Below are 22,480 nucleotides of genomic sequence, written 5' to 3' on the forward strand. Positions count from 1 at the left end.
AGAACCGTTTGTTTTTTGGACATACATGCTGCATCATGTGGCTTTTCTTCAGCCTGTCTCGGCTCATCACCGATGCCGGCCGGTCTCGGCTCGACTCTGCTGCTGCTGCCGGTATCTGCTCAGCATTGCTGCTTTGTCGGGTCTGTAGGGTGGACTGCTGCTGTACTGGCTAGGTTTCGGCTGATGATGGTGGCTTCGATGGTGTCGAGCCGATAAAGCGGTCGGTGCAGACTTCATTCCCTGCTAAAAGGTGCGAGTGCTGTTCAATCGATGATGTGGTTGCTTCGCTTGTCCCGGTCAGAATGAAAGGAAAAAATCGCGTTGCGCTCTTTTATGGCTTATCGGCAGACCCAGCGGATGCTCATTCGCTGGTGTCTGCACCAATGAGAACGTGGTAATGGAATAATGCAAGAATTATGCGGTACCCATATTTATAGGTTCCCTTGATCTCAATGTTTTTCATTGAAAACAGTTTCATGCCTATTGAAACAAGTTTTTCGGGTCTTATCAAGCATGGACATGAAAGGCATACTTGAAATCTGTCGATTGAGGGGCTTACCGCAGAAATTCGTCCATTGAGACGAACGCTATTAACGTTTAAAACCTTTCAACACAGCGTAACGGGGTCGATTTAAATATTTTGGAATGACACCCGGTATAGTAAAGAGAGACGTAAGTCCTACGTCAAAAAATTATGAAAAGGGATTTTCGAAGAATATTTGAAGCTCTCATTAAAGATAATGAGCGAAGCTACATTCATTAGTTGGGTGCACCGTTCTTCGGGGAATCAGACTATTCCTCAATTTATTTCTAAGTTTAAAAAGTATTTTGATTCTGTACTATGATCGAAAGGAGATTTGATAGAAAAATTTAGATCACAAATAAATAAAAAAAAGGACGATTTGACCAATTTTCAAGAAATATTATCGAACTAAAATGTATTTCCACCAGTATCTCCATGTATGAAGGGCAACTCAGCAATTTATTTTTTTCTCAAAAATGGAAACTGAACCATTGCGTTCTACTCGACAATCAATGATACAGCTTCTAACAAAATCGAATCGTGTGAATGTGATATAATTTAAACTGGATTTTGGATGAATTAATGCACTACCAATCCATGTTTTATTTAAAGTTATTCTACCTTATATATACATCCATACACTCACCAAAGATTTGATGCGTTTACAAAACGTCACTCGCAAACAGTACCAGCACTTAATACACGTTGCAATCGCTTGACAAAAATCCTTCAGGCCAGAATAGTGGATCTTAGGATTAGTGATCTCTCCAGTAAGATCCGCGCTCTTCCAGACTATATTAAGGCGTTCTGGAAATTGACCAAAATTCTCAAATCCAAACCTCGGCCCATTCCATTTTTTATCCCATCAGGCAACAATGGCTCTAAGAATCGCTTTATAACTCCTGTAGAGCAGGTCGCCGAAATAGGTCGTCACTTTGTCGGCTCACACAACCTTGTCAGAACATCGTTAGTCCACACGAAGCAGTCGTTAACGAACATGCTAACAACATCCATTTGACTCCCAGTGACTTCTCGGAGGAGTTGGAGATTTCAGCTGGTGAATTGCCGGCCTATATCAAATCATCGATAAATATGAAGGCCCCAGGTTTCGACAACATTCTGAATCTCGAACTCAAACACATAAGTGCTCCGTGTTTTGAGAACCTTTCCCATCGTCCTGGAAGTCAGCAAAAGTCATCCCCATCCGGAAGCCTGGAAAGGATCCTTTCTCTCCCAAAAGTTATCGTCCCATTATAACCCGCCAGTCTGTCAGGATTCCCGTTTTGAAATGGGTGATTTAATCACCACTCCTTTTAGGAGACCACCCAGGTTTGGTTTGCCCGGCCTGAGACCCTTCAGAAGGAGGGGTTGAGTTTGCCAAACTCGGGAGGGAAGCTGACTGACTACCAACAATGTGGTTTGGGGTCAGATACCGTCTATACCATCTAAACTCCGGAAACTAATCCCAGGGAACGATAGAACTTAGATCGTGAGGGTGAACGGTGGTGTTGCTTCGATCCAGAAACGATGGACCTCCAACTCGATCGGTTTTGATGCTACTTCCCCACGGAAAACCCGGGCTTACGCGGAAACGCGGCACGTACGTTCGATTGCCCTCGAACAAGATGGCTGTTACTCGATGGGACGAGATTGCGATGGTCTGCCTGTCTAGGGTGCGGGAAAAGTGTATGCAACCCTCTTCCGGCCACGTGTGCTCCATGAAAACTCCGAAATTGCAAGATGGGGTCAAGGTGAAGCGCAGTGTCGGCGTAGACCTTGGCTGCCACGGATCCCCCGTTTCCTATCAAATCACACAAATTACACTTAGACCGCCTGCTAACTCGTATTTGACTAACGATAAGCACTATTAGAACACAGCACGACACGAGACAAGCTTCCAACCAATCTTGTCTCTTCCACAATACGATTCGAAGTGCATTATCGAGACTAGGAATTGTCCTCAGATACCGCTAATTTGCGACCTTCGGTTGCGAAATCGCGAAACTAGACGAAGTCCAGATTCGCGAGCGACAAAATTTCTAATTTGCGTAACCGAATCATTAAAAGCATGATGACCTCTTTTTTTGGCATCTGTACAAATCACCCGGTCAGCTCTCTCCCCAAGTTCGGAAGGAGTGGACCAAATCGAACGGAAAAGGTCATTGTATCCTGAATGGATACCTCATCAGGTCGATGCCCGCTAATTGGCATCGCAAAATTGCGCTTGACCGGGATCTAGCGTTGTTTTGATTTCGGCGCTTGCAACTGAGTTGGGGACTCATTTACGATGGCGTATGCCAGTTGCAACATCTGGAAGCACGTGGTTCCCTTGCGGTGTACCAATTTTTGGAATAATTTAGAAAAACAAAAAGGCACGCAGACAATAGATGCCCAGTTTAGTAGCCAAATTGGGCAGATGTCAATAAGATTCCCAAAAAAACTTGACCAACGGACGTTTCCATGCGTCCGATTCCTATGGTAGTTTGTAAACCGATGCCGAGTAATGACCAGTTGTGTGCTGTTGAAAATGTGTTGCCCTGCTCCCTATCTATATTCGGATGACATTCCGATTACAAAGACTCTTAGAATCTGGCTTGATGGATGGAGAAGAATTGTTGAACTGCTAATAATGTATGTGTTGCCATTATGATAATCAACACACGAGGATGAGTTTCTAGAAATCGAACGAGCTGCAGTTGAAAGATCGATGTCCTCAACGAAGAAAGAACTTCGGTGAACGAAGCAGAGATTTGCCGTAGTCTGGAGTCATTAAGAATCATTTTAATTTTATTTGTTTATTACATATTCTATATAACTCGAGTATTATGAAGTATAATGATGGTTATTGATAGGGGTTGAATCACTTTGGGAACCAGTAATTTACGAAACCATATCAAAACATATTACGAGAATTACTTTGAAGCCTTGGCACTCTTTGTAAATTAAGGAATCACAATCAGAAGCTTTTTCTTAGATTATTCATAATAAGAATTGTGTTTAATTCAGGAGAATAAGACAAATCTCTCTTGAAGTTTAACTTGCACACCCATGATTTAATTTTAGGGATCGAGAGGTTATTTCTATATAGTTTTTTTTAGCCAAACACTTCCTTTCCCTAATGCAATCACTGCCAGAATCTGAAGAAGGTTGTATCCTTGTGAATTAGGGTATCGTGAATGGCCGGAAACGGCTTTTCTGTGAATCAAGGACTTTAACTTATTTCTACTATACAGGCATTTTGAGTATTGAAACAGTGCCCCTTATCACTCCCATTTAGCGCATTGCCACCCTCGATTCTTCTTTAAATTATAGAATATACAAATCCAAAACATTTCGCAAGACAAATTAAAAGAACTCTTCAAATTTGTTTGACTTTTTTATATTCTTCATTTCTGTGAATCTTAAAATGTTAGATTATATTAGACATATTGTTATAATAATCGTTTATTTGGAAGGCTCTTACAAGAGAAACATTTTTCATACTTATTTTACTGTACTGTGTTTTGATTCTGGAAATAGTGAAACAGGAGGAAGTCGTTGGTTCAGACTTCAGGTTGAATTTGATTTTACCACGAGGCGTAATTGGTTGAGCGTTATGATATTGAACAAATCTAAATAGTAAATGTTCACTTTTTTTTTCCATTCCATTTCTTTCCATTCTTTATTTAATGGATTTGAGCCATTATTACTTTTTAACTACTTTTCACAGGATAGAATAATTTTCTATTACCATAGCATCTCTCTAAACAAATGTTTTCTTTAAACTTTATGGTGACTTTTAACTATTGCAATAATTCCCCACCTGTCTTTCTAAAAATGATTAGATTCACGGTTTCGATTAAATGGGAAAAAACAATACTTTAGTTTAAATTAATCATGATAACTCGGTGATTATGAGATAAATCAAAGTATATATTGGTTTTCATATAGAAGCGCATATTTTTCAATGTTTGATACTGCCGGCTTTATGTCATCTTTTCAGTTTCAAGAATATCATTTTTCAATATTTTAATTGTTCCCAATTTCTGAGCATTTGAAGATGTTGAAGCAGCTATGGAACTAAAAGCTATCGGAACTACGACAGCCGCTGACCCCATGAGAACATTTGCAGCATAGTTTGGCCATGAATGAAAGCAAAGGATGATTGGAAATGCAAAATTATGGACAAACGAACTAAATTGGTGAGCACGTTCCAGTTCCATTTCTTCACCAATCTCTAAATGCTTAAAATGTAATACTAAATACGTACAGGGCATCGTTTGCTGCTATTGCTGCGGATATTGTGGGAGTCCCAGGTATCCGGTTCACGCTTTAGTTAGCAACGGTGGCTCTTCTCGACCTTCTACTCCCTGAGTAGTTATTACGAATAAGGGCGTCCTTGTGAAGTTTTGCTGTACCTGTTATGAACAACTAGTACATCCCATTCACTCCCCCCCTACACTCCCTGAAGAAACATTTCTTGCTTCAGATGTGAATCCTTTTTGCGGTACTAGCCTTCGTAACAAAAAGGGCACCATTACGGAGCATGAGATCTGATCAAATTATTCGTAGTACTACTTCACCAACTCCCCCAGCTGGGTGAGGGATAGAGGATGACGCACACGCACACACGTAGACACAAAAAAGGCACGCAGACAATTTAAATGACGAACATTGATTCGAATTTCCAGAGAAAATTATAAATAAAAAAGCGTACTTGTTACACCATCAGCCTTTTCTCAGGCGATTCACCACCGGCTACTTGAGTCTGCCAATAATATCAATATCTTGCTCGAGGAACAGTTTAGATTTCAACGCGGTCAATCAACCGTTTACCAATTGACCCGAGTTACCAAAATCATCAACAATTACCTGTCGGCAAGCTCATTCCGGGTCACTATCAACGGAGGAATTTCCGATGCGCATAGCTTCATAGCAGGCCCCCTCCCAGGGCAGTAGCCTCGGGCCCGTGCTGTTTAACCTGTTCACCTCCGACATGCTAGAACCAGCAGAATGTGGCATTCTGTCTCTGTTCGTAGATGTCACCTCCATCGTCTACCAAGATAGAGTGATCAGACCGCTAGTGGCAAAACTCCAACGAGGCCCGGATGTCCTGACAGAGTACCTCACCAGCTAGAAGATCTGTATCAACGCAGCGAAGACTCAAGTCATCATCTACCAGCACTCAAAATACCTACCCCAAAACTTGTTCCGCCTGAGGACTGTAAAATTACCCTCAATGGTACGACTGCGGAATGGGCCAATGAGGTTGACTACCTTGGCTTGACCTTCGACAGCAAGCTTATTTTTCGGCAACTGATTGACAAGACGGTGACAAAGTGTAACGTCTTGTTGAAACTACTGTACTCTTTGATCAACCGTCAGTCGTCATTGTCCCTGAGAAATAAGCTTGCTGTTTACAAGCAAATCATCCTCCCTTTGACCGATTATGACATGCCAGTCTGGGAGAGTTGTGCCAAAACCCACCATCTCAAACTGCAACGGGTACTAAACAAATTCCTGCCGATGATCATGAACACCCCACCCAGGATAAAACATCCCGAAAGGGTCCTTTGGCCGAGAGGGTTATTTTGCCGAAAGGGTCATTTGGCCTAAAGGGTCATAAGGCCGAAAGGGTCATTTGGCCAAAAGAGTCATTTGGCCGAAAGGGTCGTTTGGATAAAAGTGTCATTTAACCGAATAGGACATTTGGCCGAAAATGAAATTTGGCTGAATAGGTCATTTGAAAAGTGAGAAATAAGGAATGAGCAGAGAGACGTCTCACTTCTCACTCTTCATTTTTCTCTTCTCACTTCTCACTGTGAAAAGTGAGTAGTGCGTAGTGAGTCGTGAGACGTCTAACCTGTTCTGCCAAATGACCCTTTCGGCCTAATGACCCTTTCGGCCAAACGACCGTTTCGGCCAAATGTACCTTTCGGCTAAATGATCTTTTCGGCCAAACGACCCTTTCGGCCAGACGACATTTTCAGCCAAATGAGCCTTTCGGACAAATGATCCTTTCGGTCAAATTACCCTTTCGGCCAAACGACCCTTTCGGCCAAATTACCCTTTCGGCCAAATGACTTTCGGCCTAGTGGAATTCGACCGAACGGTATTCGGCCAAACGGCCCTTCCCGAATTCTAACACGATGTTCTATGGGGAAATATAATTTTATTAAAATCAGTATCTCTGTAACTCCACCACGCTAAAGTCCTACCTCTTTCATGTCGTGGGTGAACTAAAATGTTCTACCTGGGGATCTAGAACAATTTTTATTTTTTCGGTATTTTTAAGGTTATTATACAACAAAGCCAGAAATCGCCTATCTTGGAAACCACGTGTTTTTGTAATATTTTTAAAGAACACGAGTTCCAAAATGAGCATAGTGAAACAATGATAGGCCATTTCGCTTACTTATGCTGAACAATCGACTTTAATTTTAGCGCTGCACGAAAACTAATACGTCAGATTTGGGCTTTTAGGAATGGGAGTAGATAAACATGTAGTGAATTTGAAATTAACCATGGGCTTAATTGTATAATAACCTTAATGCAAACTCCATATATATCTTATAGAATATTATAGAATATTTTATAATTGCACTTACGTCAAGGAGAAAAGCCTATACTATCGTATAGTGGGTGTTTCGGAGACCCTGATTTTTTTTTTTTTTTTCAAATAAGTCTCTTTGGACAAAGACACCGTGCTAACAACACACTAGAGCCACTTCAAGACCATTATGCTAAATTAAAATAATTAATAAAACATAAAAAAAAATACTGTACAAATATTAAAGTTCTAGGGCCAAATCAGCCAAACACTTAAACAATCAATTAAACAAAAAATAAAATTGTTGTAAAACAAAAATTGATATAAAATAAAAATGAATTTTACTACTACTGCTACAAACTTTAACCATCTCAGTCAACACGACTTAAGTGTGAATCATCCGATTTGTCAAAACCATGGTGCAAGTTCAATGCACGAAGGGCCAAGCCGGGAAATTATGGAGAAAAATTTTTTTTCACTTTGAAAATTATATTTTAGGAACAAAGTGTCTTCAGCAAAGTCAAAGCTTATTATTATATTTAAGCTTTATTTTTAAGTTTCCTGCAACAGGGTGGTCCCACTACATTTTGAGATAAAATTTCTAACTTCCATGTTTGTAGTTTTAGCATTGTAAGATGTTCCAAAAAGTTGTTCCTTATTTAATTTTGAGAAACTTTGCTGAAGAAATCACGTCATGTACGTCGTTTGTATCATTTCAATCAATATTTTGATTGTAATTTTTAAGTTTTATTTTTTATTGAAGTGACGTCTTCTACAACGTTTTAGAGCATAAAAAATGCCCGTTTTGGTTACACAACCGAGTGGATTAACGAGATATCACTGTTTTTCTTGAAAAAAATTCGCCATTTTTAAATGCTTGTATTTTTTAATGCTGGAAAATGGGAATCCATTTCTCCCTGCGTTATACAGAGGAAGGGCTAAGGATTGCTCTGCATATTTTGGAACTAGGGAATTTTGGAGAATTTGAGGATTTTACATCATTTTTAAAAATGGCTTTTTGTACGAGAAAATCAAAATGATCAGTTCTAGAAGTGTTGTAAAACCAAAAATTCCGCCTAATTCGTCAAAAACAAAATGTTTATAGTAATCAGGAGGCGTACACTCTACTAACTCAGAAATAGTGGTGTGCGACGCTAACGCCGTAGATATTTTTGCAATAGCGTCGCATGTCACTGATCAACATATCCCCTTTCCACAAATTACAATTTCAGCTTAAATTTACAATAAATTATCGTTGAAATGCAGAAAAGTTTCCCGTTAAAAGCTGTCTTGATAATAATCTGGTGATTTAAATTAACATTTATTCGCATATAACAGATACCGGGTAGGCTGATGTTCAGGACGTACAAATGTCTGAATCACCGAAGGACAATAGAACGCTGCATCATTGCAATCGGTTGAAAAAGACCAATAAATGTACCGAAACTTCTGATCAGAATAAATATAGCGTTTTTAAAGGTCCGCAAACCCGACAAACACTATATCGAGCTAATTCCAGTCAATAACCACCTCAACTGGAAAAATCTCCTAGATTTCCGTGAGAAATCTTCTCAATTTAGGAACGTGGGAATTTTGATCAGCGGCACACGGATACCCCCAAACACATTTGCTGTGGCGTCGCACGCCTCTATATTACTGAGTTAGTAAAGTGTACGCCTCGTGATTACTATAAACATTTTGTTTTTGACGAATTATGCGGAATTTTCGGCTTTACAACATTTCTAGAACTGATCATTTTGATTTCCTCGTATAAAAATCCATTTATTAAAATGATGAGAAAATCTCAAATTTCCTCTAATTCCCCAATTCTAGAATACGCCGAACAATTCATAGCCCTTCCTCTGTTAACCCCGGCGAGAAATGGATCCCTCTTTTTTCCCCATTCAAAAATACAGGCATTTGAAAATGGTAGATTTTTCTAAGAAAAACTGTGATATCTCTGCAATCCACTCAGTTGTATAACCAAAACGTTCATTTTTTTATGCTCTTAAACTTTGTAGAAGATGTCACTTCGGTAAAAATAAAAACTAAAAAGTTACAATCAAAATATTGATTTTTAAGGGTCACCCTAACATTATTATTTGAAATTATCATAACAAACGACGTACAATAATATTGGTTTCTTCAGCAAAGTGCCTTGAAATTAAATAAGGAACAACTTTCTAGAACATTGCTAAAATTTGAAATATAGAAGTTAAAAAAATTATCTCAAAATGTAGTGGGAGCACCCTATTGCAACAAACTTCGAAATAAAGCTTTAATAATAAGCATTGATTTTGCTGAAGAGCCTTTGTTCCTAATAGCATCTTCAAGGTGAAAATATTTTTTTTCCTTCTAATTTATCGACGTGACCCATCGTACTCAATGTGTACGTTGTATCATGTGTATAGGAATTTGTAAGCTAATATATTAAAATAGATAAAAAAAAATATGGATACCCGAGCAAAGGCAGATAACTGAAATGATATCAAACTGATAACACGATTAGTTATCCTTATTATCATTTTGATATTTAGTTATCAATCATGTGATTAACTGATAACTGAATAATAACAAATTTTATTATCAATACAAATTTTCTTCTAAATTTCGCGTCGTTCAGAAATGGGGCTAAGCATTCTACCCTTGCCAACACACTACTTCTGTTAAATGTAGCCGGCCTATGCTATGAATATTGTGACAAGAACTGTTTCCAAACACTGAACTGAAATTTTCGTCTAAGCAGAGAGTGATGTTCCCCGTTACCCTCGATATCTATTGATTTGTTTTTTTCTCTGTCAACAAAGGTATTTACACAAGAGTTGAAATTTTCTTATTTGTTTTATGCTATGCTTATTAACTTTACTTTCATTTCAGGTGTCGTTAATAATGAAATATGTATCTGAGAACCAATTGAGCGTTGTAGTTTATTAAGTACTTAAAATGGCCTTACAGCTCCTGGAACATATGATCCAAGGGCATGTGCTCATTCAGGAACGGTGAATACTCTTGACTAACCGCCAAGCTAACCGCAACATAATTCATCTTGGGATCCACAGTGCTTATATATATGGAGAAGCGAAAATTTTAACTGGAAATGGTCGGATAATCAAGAAATTGCAACGATCTGGTCTGTTGTGGAGAAAACAATCATGCTCGCACTTTAGTCAATATAGCAATGGGCTCAACTATTGACAGTTTAAACCTAGGTTTGGACGCAAAAGACAAACCAGAGCTAAATCATCTGCAGCCAAACCTTCAATAGTCGATGTTAAAAGGACGGTCGACGCATGGGAATATTGAGATGTGAAATAGAAAATCCTTTGGAAGGTGTTTTGTCACAGTAACCCAACAAATATGTTTTAACTAGTCGACCCGGCAAACCTGGCAGACATTGTAGGTTAAAATGCACGTTGTGGACTCGGTACCCATACGAATCCTAATTTTAGTTTTCCACAATTTACTCAACCTTACTCGTGATTTTCGCATGAGCAAATATCATATAAACCCGCCGGAAACGATAAAAACATATCTGCAGAAGGAATTAAGTCATAGAACATTGACTGAACTGATAGATTTGACTTTATATAAATAAAATCTACTTGAGGTTGATTTGACTAGCGAGAGGATTCACTCATGGCCGGATTAAGGAAGAGGGGGGAGGGGGGCTTTGAGTCATGGCCCCGGGCCCTCACATAACCGTATGTACCAAAATCAACCTTTTTCGTACATTTAGGGGCTCCCGAAAACTGTCGACCCCGACCCTGGATTCGCCAAATGACAAAATTTTTCACGGATTAATTCTTGCTGGGATCAGCAGTGTTGCTGTTTATATATGCATACTAGCTTTATGTACCCGGCCTTGCTCGGAATTGCCAGTTTGATTCGCAGTTTTTTTTTCACAATCGGAAAATGAATAAACCAATTGGTCAACAGGATAATTGCGTTATCTTATCGATACTTCATCATTTGATCAAAAGAAGGCAGATTTCATTTGAAAACATTGACTGATTTTGGAAAAGGGAGCGAACCCATAATCGCCATATTCCGGGCAAACGTCTATTTCTAAAGAAGGACAAACATCCACCGATGCCTTATTCCGAGCAAACGTCTATTTTTAAAGAAGGGATCACATTCACCATCCAGAAGGAAACACATTAATCATTGCTTTTTACGTTGGGCAAACCATGATTTCGATAAATGGTTGAATTGATCGATAACTAAACAATACAATAATGGGTTCAGAAGTTAGGCTGGAGCACACACACAAACATACAAACATTGAGTTTATATATCTCGGCAACTTATTCAAAACGACGTATGTGATTTTGTAAACAAAGATGCATACGTCGATTTGTCAAATATGATGACACTCCCACGCAAACCAATACAACGAACATGTAGCCGAAACCTCCCCTACCTGTATGTGGCGATAGTTTGCGTGGGAGTGCTATCAGATTGCAGAAATCAACGTTTAAATTTTTGTTTACAAAATCACATACGTCACATACGTTGAATAAGTATCCGAGATATATAGATAGCTAATAGCTATATGTATCCGGCTTTGCTAGGGACTGAAAAGTAAATTATAGAATTAAAATGTCCAATGCTGTAGCACGAAACCCACAGAGGTAGATCTACCGCTCATAGAATTGAACCTTTGTATCAATATATTTTTATATCTTTGTTTGGCCCTACCTTTTCAATAAACATCTTCCAAAAATAGAGAATAAGTGTACCAAATCTGGTTGGAATTTATCCTGGGAGTTACACTGAATTGCTCATTTTTAAAGACAACCCCTTCCCCATAACTTTCCTTTTCAAAATGACCCTCCCACCGTTTGTTATTTCCTCCTCAGAATAGAGAATGTGTGCACCAAATTTGGCTGAAATTGGTCCTGGGAGTTGGGTGTTACACTGAATTGCTCTTTTCTAAAGACAACCCTTCCCCTTACCCTCCCTTTTCCCAATGATCATCCCACCCCTTTGTTATTTTCTCCTTAGGATAGAGAATGTGTGTACCAAATTTGGATGAAAGCGGTCCAGGGGTTCAAAAGAAACACTGAATTGCCTGTTTTCTGAACAATACCCTCCCCCAGACCCTCCCTCTTTCCCAAATTACACTTCCATGTGATCGACTTCTCTTAGTGAATATGTGTACAATATTTGGTTGATATGGGTACTGGAAGTTGGGAGTAACACTGAATTGCTCGTTTTATAAAGACAACACCTCCCCCCCCTACCCTCCCTCTTTTTACAATGACCGCCCCCCCCCCCTTTGTTATCTTTTCTTTAGGGTAGAGAATGTGTGTATCAAATTTGGTTGAAATCGGTGCAGGGGTTCAGAATTTACTCTAAATTACCCGTTTTCTGAACAATACCCCTCCCTCCAGACCCCTCCCCCTTTCCCAAAATCTCTCATATGATTGTTTCCTTATAGTGAATATGTGTACAAAATTTGGTTGAAATCGGTCCTGGGAGATGAAAGTTACACATAATTGTTCGTTTTCTAAACAAAACCCCTCCCCCTTTCCTAAATGACCCTCCCACCCCCTTTGTTAACTTCCCCTGAGGATAGAGAACGTGTGTACCAAATTTGGGTGGATTCGGCCTAGTGGTTCAGAAGTAGTTAGCGAACATACATACATAGATTGGTTTTTATATATATAGATGAAAACATGAAACGTTTCACTGCGAATTACAAGGTTGTGGTTTAGTTAGAATAAAACTAGAACCGAAATCGAACTACAGCATGGCGCTGCTAGTAACCTAATGATTGACAATTAGAGAGAAAAACTAACCTAAGCCTATTATTTGGCCTATTATGTATAAACCTATTATACTGGAAAAAATCAATAAAATCAATAAAAGTACGATAAACCGTATTTATTCTAATTGATTGCTGATTCGCTATTTTGAATTAAATTCCGTTATCATTTTTGTTATATTGACTGGTAATTCAACCAAAATGATAACAATTCTAGTTATCAATATAACTGGATAATAAAGTTTGTTATTAATAAGTTATTCTGTTCTCAACTCTGTACAGCTGACTGTTATTTACATAAAATGGTCATATGGCATGATTTGATTATAAATAGTTTTCAGTAAATGCAAGATTGTAGAAAGCGTATTGCTCGTATTGCTTCTCAAGAAAGCGTAATTGGGTGAGTACCTAGAGACGACGCCGTACAATCACTCGATTCGAGTTCGAATCCCAGTGAACATTGGCAACATTTTTTTCAATGTGTAACGAAGTCGGCAAAGAAGATTCAGCTATTTTGGTCGATAAAACAGTGATGGCTGATAACTAAATAATAACTAAATTAGTTATTTGAGTAAATAACATGTATAACAAAATGTGTTATCAATTTGGTATCAGTGATAACTTAATTTGTTATCATGTAGTTATTTCACGAATAAAATTCTGGTATCATTTTTGTTATGTTGGCTGTTAAGTCAGCCAAAATGATAACAAGTTCAGTTATCAATATGTCCGATAACCGGATAACAGAATTTGTTATCAATTAGTTATTTATTTGTGCTCGGGATAGTGGAATCTATAGATGAGCGAAGATAAATCCTCTGTCCTCAAACGTGTCCACAAACGAGCATGGCGTCACGATTGCAATGAAAATATTAAGGGGTGTGATGTCAATGCGCCTGGTACACGGTCAAAAAACGAACCCAACCATTCTTTTGTTCATCTAAAGATTTTACTATCTATAATAGAAAGTGGATTAAAGCGGCGTGATCTCTCTTGTTTCGGACAGCAGAACGATCGCGCGATCGGCTGAAGTATTGTGTTCTGCATTGCGCGGCCGGTAATGAAAATTAATCAGTTCAGTGCGTGATTTCTCTTGTTTCGGACAGCAGAACGATCGCGCGGTCGGCCGAAGTATTGTGTTCTGCATTGCGCGGCCGGTAATGAAAATTAAACAGTTCAGTGCGTGATCTCTCTTGTTTCGGACAGCTGAACGATCGCTTGGTCGGCCAAAATATTAGTGTTATTTCCCATCCCATAGATCGCATCACTTACCAAAGTGAATCCAGATAAATTATCCTTTGTAACTAAAACGAAATCCTATCCCAAGACAATCGTGGAGATGCAGAGGTATACTCGGTCTCTAGTAGCAACGAGAGTCGGACTAACAATCCTTCCATTCCTATATGACCGTAAGGACGTGGCCGGCGCCGTTATTGACTTTAAATATTTGAGCTCCCGAAACGTGTACATTCCATACATCCCAAGCCCCATTCATTGTGTTCTCTGTACAATTTCGCAAGTTCAGTCAATCACGGAGTAGCAACTACGAATTGTGCGGTCATTATGCTCATGCTCATGCTCATGCTCTATAATACAGTCAAACCTCCATGAGTCGATGTTCCATGACTCGATATCGACTCATGGAAGCAAATTATGCCATATTAAAAAATATTTTCTGGGCTACTCTGATGGTCCCTTCAAACAGCTTCCCAAGGATTTCCTATTCCACATCTCGATATTTCCATGAGTCGATGGTCCCTTCAATATCGACTCATGGAGGTTTGACTGTAGACAGTGGATTAAAGCGAATGAAATGTCTCACAAGTATGTACCGCGCCTGAGAGCAAGAAATTACGTTGGACACTCAGTTGGACACGCCAGTCTTAAATATAATCATCTGCAAAATTGTGTTTGTTTGTTGTCCAGTTGTTTGACAACAGAATTGCCCAAGAACAATTCCTGTCACATAATTAGGATGGTGCTCAAAATTTGAAAGCAGATGATCCGCACCGCTTATTGAAGCCGCAACAACAAAATTACACTTTCGAAATCCACTGACTGCTTTCTTCTCATGGCCACTCCGCCCAACCCAACTATTATCTCCCTCATCGCATGCCTTTATGCACGCAGCCCCCAAAAGCTTTGTCAAATCGTTTTCACACGATCGACATAAATTCGATCAGTTTATGGCGCGATGACCAGATCGCCAGATTTCGATGGAAAACAGTCAGCGGGGATGGAATTTCAGCTTGTTGTCAGCTTCTGAAAAACGGAGCACCCGGTCGAGCCCGCAGGACATTGGATCGCACTGTTGCTGTTGTCGTCTTCAACCCAAAACTGGAGAACAATAAAATCGACGAACATATTGTTTGTTCTCTTCGGGCGGTGGTGGCGAACTACGGACCAGAAATTGATCCGATTTTCGAGCATTGCTCCACTGCACTGTTGAACTGTTGAGAACGCCCCGGCCGGGTCGTTCGTTGACATCGTGGGGAGAGGCGCGATAACGATCACATGTTGCGATGCAACATTTCGGTGGTGGCTGTGGGTGATAAAAAGGCGATGGGCAAAGTTCGCGGGATGTTAATTATTTTATTGCATCCGATAAACATGACGCTTTACGTGTGGACACGGGGTGCTGTAAGGTGCGTTTCGTTCTGGCTACGATCGTTTGGGGGCATGGGTTTGACCCCGCTTTAACACATCGTTACGCAAAATTCATATGTTTTTTTTTTGCCAATTATGGAGTGTGGTAACAGGTGATATGGTCGGCACTTTTAAATAAAGGTGTGCCAATTGGTTGTTGGTGTTCGAATCAGATTCGGTCGCTTTAAGTAGAGATGATAGGAAATACACTTAATTGGTTATTATTGCCTTTAATAACGAGACTCTATTAACCCTTGGCCCAGGCTCATCTCGAAGGAAATACACGTAATCAAATGCAGGTACCAATGTAGTTTACCGCAATGTCTATAGCTGCGGAATGTATGTAAATAAATAAAAAAAGGCCTTCCATTATTTTTAAATTTTCCTTTTACGCGAACCGAGACAAGATCGTGTTGTTCGACAACGTCTACCACGAGCAAACAAGAAGCCATCCATCCTACTGATAGCTTAACAGCAAAACACTAAATTCCGCTCAAACCATGTCACGTCACAAAACTCTGACACGAATCATCCACTGGACACCTCCCTGTCCCTTACGGCTACCAACCGACGCAATCGGCCGGCATTGGCACAAGTCGACACGGATGCGTTACGTGCAGCCAAAAGGTGTATAATTTTGGCACCCCAAAAGCATCCCTCACTCCCCGCTCGGAACGTCTGTTTTTCCCCCTTTGAGTGTTGTCCTCCCATCGAGGTCACCACCGAAGAAGGCACTGCACACTATTCTTCGGCCACGTTTTGATAAGAGAGTGAAAGGATTTTCGAACCCGGCAAAAAGTGGTCCACGTCCCGACTTAATTACAACACGGACGAACGGGATCGCTCGGTTTGAAACACCACGCTGGCCAAAAACAGAAATTGTTCGAAATGGTTGCGGAATGTTTCTGTTGGTGCATTTTTTGTGAGATGTTACCTTCGGAAATTTATGGTGTACTTTTTTTCTGCATCTGTGCAGTATCTTGAATAGGGTATCTCAAGTATCAATTTGATGGAAAATTATAAAGCGTATTTTTACTACATAAACATATCTGGAGTATTTCATGAACTGAACCAGATTCGTCATTTGTATTCAAAAAGTTGTTTTTTTCAGTTCTTCAACATTATTTCTTTGAGTATTCATTTTCCGATGATTCATATGAGCGAATACCTTGAAGATAACAAATTTCAAAATAATAGCTAATTGTTAAAATACACATATTTTGAAAAATTACGACATATGGCAAATCAACCTTTGTTAAACTTTTTTTTTTTGAAAATTTGGTACACTCTGGTATGCAAGCATCCAACTCCGGGTTTGTTTTTATTCGGTCGTCATGGAAAGCGATAAAAAACTGACGCGGCTTCGATGCGGACTGCCCTCTAGCGAGGCTTCTTTTGAGCTTATTATTTCAACCTGGGTGATAATTCGGAAAATAAAAACAACCAATAATCTCCGACCGCGATGTGTAATTGGAGTAAGGGAAAATGAGGAAAATTTAAGAGTGTTATTGGAAATGTCATTAAAACTGATTAGCAGTGTGGTTGGTTCGAATCGCTGAGCCGAAGGGAACGGGGCCAACGTTTGGCACATTAATTAAGTGTAACTGCCGTAAGCCAATTGCATGGTGTTGATTTTTCGTAAATGATACGGCCGATACATATGTCTTGATCAATACCGGAGGTCTTTTGGAGAAAAGCAGTGGTCTAAAAAGGGTTATTGTGGAGTTAAGTCGAACATATGATTTCAACACAAGCACCAATTATGAATTTTAAAATCGAGTACCGAGTGCTCCCCGGGATGTGGTCAGAAGGTGATATATACATCAAAATGACTACTAAGTTCACCGACAGGCTGATTGGTTGAAGGAGTTCGACTATTTACTAATAGGTTTCATAATTTATAATAATAGAATTCGGTACTTTACTGAGACAATCATCCAGGTGAAACAGCTGAATATGCTGACAAAAACAATTGGAAAACGGCCGAAATTAAACGCTCAACGTCTCCCAACAGTGACAGATAGGCCATTTTGGGGCGAACCTTAAACGAGGGGTAGGTTTATATTTAAATTGATAGTGGTTTTCTGGTAAAATTAGAAAAAATGTTGGACAACGCCAAAAAAGAGCTAAAGAACATAATGACATTATTTCTCGGACAAACGGCTTTGCAGTCTGGCGAAGGAATTGAGACGCTACGTTTTTTTTTATTTCCAACGTTTCGGCCTGTGTTCTTGGCCTTGTTCAGGGATAATGACATTTATTTTTTCATCGGGCACCACTCTGGTTCCGGCAACTGGGCAAAAGAATCGTCCAATGAACGTAGGATTTTAGGAAAAATATTTCCATTGTTTATGCCTGACTTAAATGTGGATTAATAACTAGTTACATGAAACAAAGTTCCATTGTAAATTCTATAAGAACTCGTCAAATATGCCTGAAAAATCGATACCGTGTTCACCAAGTCTGCATTCGATCAACTTGATCATGAAATACTGCTTGTCCTGGTGCTTTAACCAACTAAGCTACGAAGGACCTCCGTTGGCCTACGCAACCTAGCGGCTACTGAATCAGATCAATATGTCAACTGCTAGATTTAAAAATCACATCTTGTGCTGAAGATACAACATGTTCACTAACCCATCTGGCAAGCTTGGCCTGTTTTTATTTCTGCTCTTCATCAACGATCTCTCTACAGTGCTTTGAGATTTGGGAGACTTGGTCCCCTTTTCTGATTCCCGATGTATTCAATTTTAAAATTTGGGGAGACTTTCTACGATATCTACGCAATACATATTTTTTCCTGCCAACCCTTCATCAAATCTGTCAAATCTACAACAAATTACGAGCCTGAGAACAGATTTATATTTTTATGATTTTTGTTTGCCAAATTTTTGTATGGCTAACTAATGGGGGAAGAAAATCTTTAAGAAGGTTAAAACATACAAACCGCCCTGCAGAATATATAAGGTTGTCAATCCAAAAAATAACTCACCTCACTCGCCTAGAGGATCTATACTAAAAACTACGCCAGAACAAAACTACTTTAGTTCTTGATAAAACATGGTGATCAAGTCTTCCCGGGGATCAAGTCTCCCCATCTTCCCCTAAGACTGTGAAAATCTGCAGCTACTTCTCGACTGCCTGGGTGAATGATGTTCGAACAACTTTATTCTGACTTTGAGTGTACAGAATTGCTGCGTCATATCCTTCCGCATATAGTCCTTGAACACATAGTCTGATCTCGCTCATTGCATTGTCAATAGGTGGCAATGGGAAAAAACAGTCTGTTCCTGAGGCAATGGAACAAACAGTCTGTTCCAAGCGAAGCCTTTTTTTATCACTACACATTCAAAAAGCATCAAGCCATTGAGCCAAATGTCGTTTGCTGGTCGAACGGGCGAATAGTTGAAAATAAGATTGTGCGTAGTGAAGTGTGGTGAGTGATTAGTGAGAATAGCAAACTGTGCAGTATGAAGACAGCAATAAGACATTTCGCACTTCTTCCATCATGCATAATAAATAAGAAGTGAGAAGTCGGAAGAGACAAATGAGGAGTGAGTATTTAAATTTAAATGTGAAAATTCAGAATTGTGAAGTGACAAGTGAAGTGAGAAGTGATTAGTGAGAAGTGAGAGATGTGAGAAGGGAAGAGTGAGATATGTGAGAAATAAGAAGTAATAAGTGGGCAATTATAAATAAGGAGTGTCGCTGCGCGAACAAAATCAGTTTGTAATAAAAAATATTCACGCGGTTGCACCCAGCACTGCAACACGTTGGTCTAAGCCATTCCGATTATTATTTATTTATTCAAACTAAGGCCGAAGTGGCCTGTGCGGTATGTAAGAGTCTTCTCCATTCGGCTCGGTCCATGGCTACACGTCGCCAACCACGCAGTCTACAGAGGGTCCGCAAGTCATCTTCCACCTGATCGATCCACCTTGCCCGCTGCGCACCTCGCCTTCTTGTGCCCGTCGGATCGTTGTCGAGAACCATTTTCACCGGGTTACTGTCCGACATTCTGGCTACGTGCCCGGCCCATCGCAGTCGTCCGATTTTCGCGGTGTGAACGATGGATGGTTCTCCCAACAGCTGATGCAATTCGTGGTTCATTCGCCTCCTCCACGTACCGTCCGCCATCTGCACCCCACCATAGATGGTACGCAGCACTTTCCTTTCGAAAACTCCAAGTGCGCGCTGGTCCTCCACGAGCATCGTCCAGGTCTCGTGTCCGTAGAGGACTACCGGTCTAATTAGCGTTTTGTAGATTGTCAGTTTGGTACGGCGGCGAACTCTATTCGATCGGAGCGTCTTGCGGAGTCCAAAGTACGTACGATTTCCAGCCACTATGCGTCTCCGAATTTCTCTGCTGGTGTCATTTTCGGCTGTCACCAGTGAGCCCAAGTACACAAATTCTTCTACCACCTCGATTTCGTCACCACCGATGCAAACTCGCGGTGGGTGGCTCACATTGTCTTCTCTTGAACCTCTGCCTATCATGTACTTCGTCTTCGACGTGTTGATGACTAGTCCGATCCGCTTAGCTTCCCTCTTCAGTCTGATGTAGGCTTCCTCCATCTTCTCAAAGTTACGTGCCATAATATCTATGTCGTCGGCGAAACCAAATAGCTGGACGGACTTATTGAAAATTGTACCACTCGTGTTAATCCCTGCTCTTCGTTCCGATGTTGATGTCATATTCGGAAAATCTAAGTCATAAGTTTTTGGTATTTTTAGCTGTGTTCTAGGAATATTTTCAATAATGTTTAATGCAGGATTGGTAGATCGAGATCCGAACCACATGCGCTGTAGTAAATACTCTGAAAAAACTGTCGAAAATGTACTAAAAATTGCCAAGGGGTCGTTCTGCCCCGGGGGTGCATATAACCCCAGTTTTCCCTACAGCTAGGAACGAATATCGTACACAGCTTAGGCAATAAACACGCCCACGCGTAGGTGCATGTGGCGATAATCACTTTTCCTTTCTCTTTTGTCCTGCCAGAATGCGTTTGAATGAAAACGTTTTTCCGTAAAGGAGAAACAAGAAGTACCAAAACCCAGATTAATCCACCTAGCAGTGATAGTGCCTTTCTCGTTTCTTGTGAGTGAGTAATTTCTTCGCACTTTTGGTATGAAAACAAGTATTTTGGCCACAACTTCTGAGCCCATAGTCCGATCCGGCCAATTTTTAATAGGAAACAATGGGACATGATTCTGCCTCGAATGTTGCGAGTAAATCAGCCGAGAGAAAGTTCCTAAATAGAGGAAAAGAATTTTTCTTGTAAAAACTGGCCATAACTCCGAAGCCCATAGTCCGACTGGGCCGGTTTTCGATACGAAACAATGGGACAAGATTCCGCGTCAAATGCAACTTGTTGCGAGCAAATCGGTTGAGGATAATACCTAAGAAATGAAATGGCTAGATAAGTGCCTGAAAAATCAGTGAGATTATTTTGCCCACACACATACACACACAGACATCACTTTAATTCGTCGAGCTGAGTCGATCGGTATATAACACTATGAGTCTACGGGCCTCCTATAAAAAGTTCGTTTTTGGAGAAAACATATAGCCTTTAAGTATACTTTGTATACAAGAAAGGCAAAAAGAATTTTGGTCATAACTTCTAAGCCCATAGTCCGATCGGGTCAATTTTCAATAGGAAACAATGGGACAGGATTCTGCGTCGAATGCAACTGTTGCGAGCAAATCAGTTGAGAATAAATTCCCAAAAAGTGAGCTAGACTTTTTAATATGATTTTTATGAAAAAAAAGTATTTTAGCCATAACTTCTAAGCTCATAGTCCGATCGGGTCAATTTTCAATAAGAAACAATGGGAAAGGATTCTGCGTCTAATGCAACTTGTTGCGAGCAAATTGAGAACAAGTGCCCAGAAAGTGAGCTAGACTTTTTAATGTGCTTTTACACGATTTTTTTTGGTCATAACTTCTAAGCCCATAGTCTGATCGGGTCAATTTTCAATAGGAAACAATGGGACAGGATTCTGCGTCGAATGCAACTTATTGCGAGCAAATCGGTTGAGGATAAGTGCCCAAAAAGTGAGCTAGACTTCTAAGCCCATAGTCCGATTGAGTCAGTTTTCAATAGGAAACAATGAGACAGTATTCTGCGTCGAATGCAACTTGTTGCGAGCAAATCGGTTGAGAATAAGTTCCCAAAAAGTGAGCTAGACTTTTTAATGTGCTTTTTTATGAAAAAAAAAAAGTATTTTGGCCATAACTTCTAAGCCCATAGTCCGCTCAGGTCAGTTTTCAATAATAATAATTAAGTTAGTAAGCTCAATAATAATAAATAAGTTAATAAATAATGAAACAGGTTTTTGCGTCGATTGCAACTTGTTGCGAGCAAATCGGTTGAAAAAAAGTGCAAAAAAAGTGAGCTAGACTTTTTAATGTGCTTTTTTATGAAAAAATGTATTTTGGTCATAACTTCTAAGCCCATAGTCCGATCGGGTCAGTTTTCAATAGGAAATAATGGGACAGTATTCTGCGTCGAGTGCAACTTGTTGCGAGCAAATCGGTTGAGAATAAGTTCCCAAAAAGTGAGCTAGACTTTTTAACGTGCTTTTATATGAAAAAAAGTATTTTGGCCATAACTTCTAAGCCCATAGTCTGATCGGGTCAATTTTCAATAGGAAACAATGGGACAGAATACTGCGTCGAATGCAACTTATTGCGAATACATTGGATGAGAATAAGCGCCCAAAAAGTGAGCTAGACTTTTTAATGTGCTTTTTTATGATAAAAAGTATTTTGGCCATAACTCCTAAGCCCATAGTCCGATCAGGTCAGTTTTCAATAGGAAATAATGGGACAGGATTTTGCGTCGATTGCAACTTGTTGCGAGCAAATCGGTTGAAAATAAGTGCCCAAAAAGTGAACTAGACTTTTTGATGTGCTTTTTTATGAAAAAAGTATTTTGGTCATAACTTCTAAGCCCATAGTCCGCTCAGGTCAGTTTTCAATAATAATAATGAAGTTAGTAAGCTCAATAAT

The sequence above is a fragment of the Armigeres subalbatus genome, chromosome 2, assembly GCF_024139115.2.
Source record: "Armigeres subalbatus isolate Guangzhou_Male chromosome 2, GZ_Asu_2, whole genome shotgun sequence".
Taxonomy (NCBI): Eukaryota; Metazoa; Arthropoda; class Insecta; order Diptera; family Culicidae; genus Armigeres; species Armigeres subalbatus.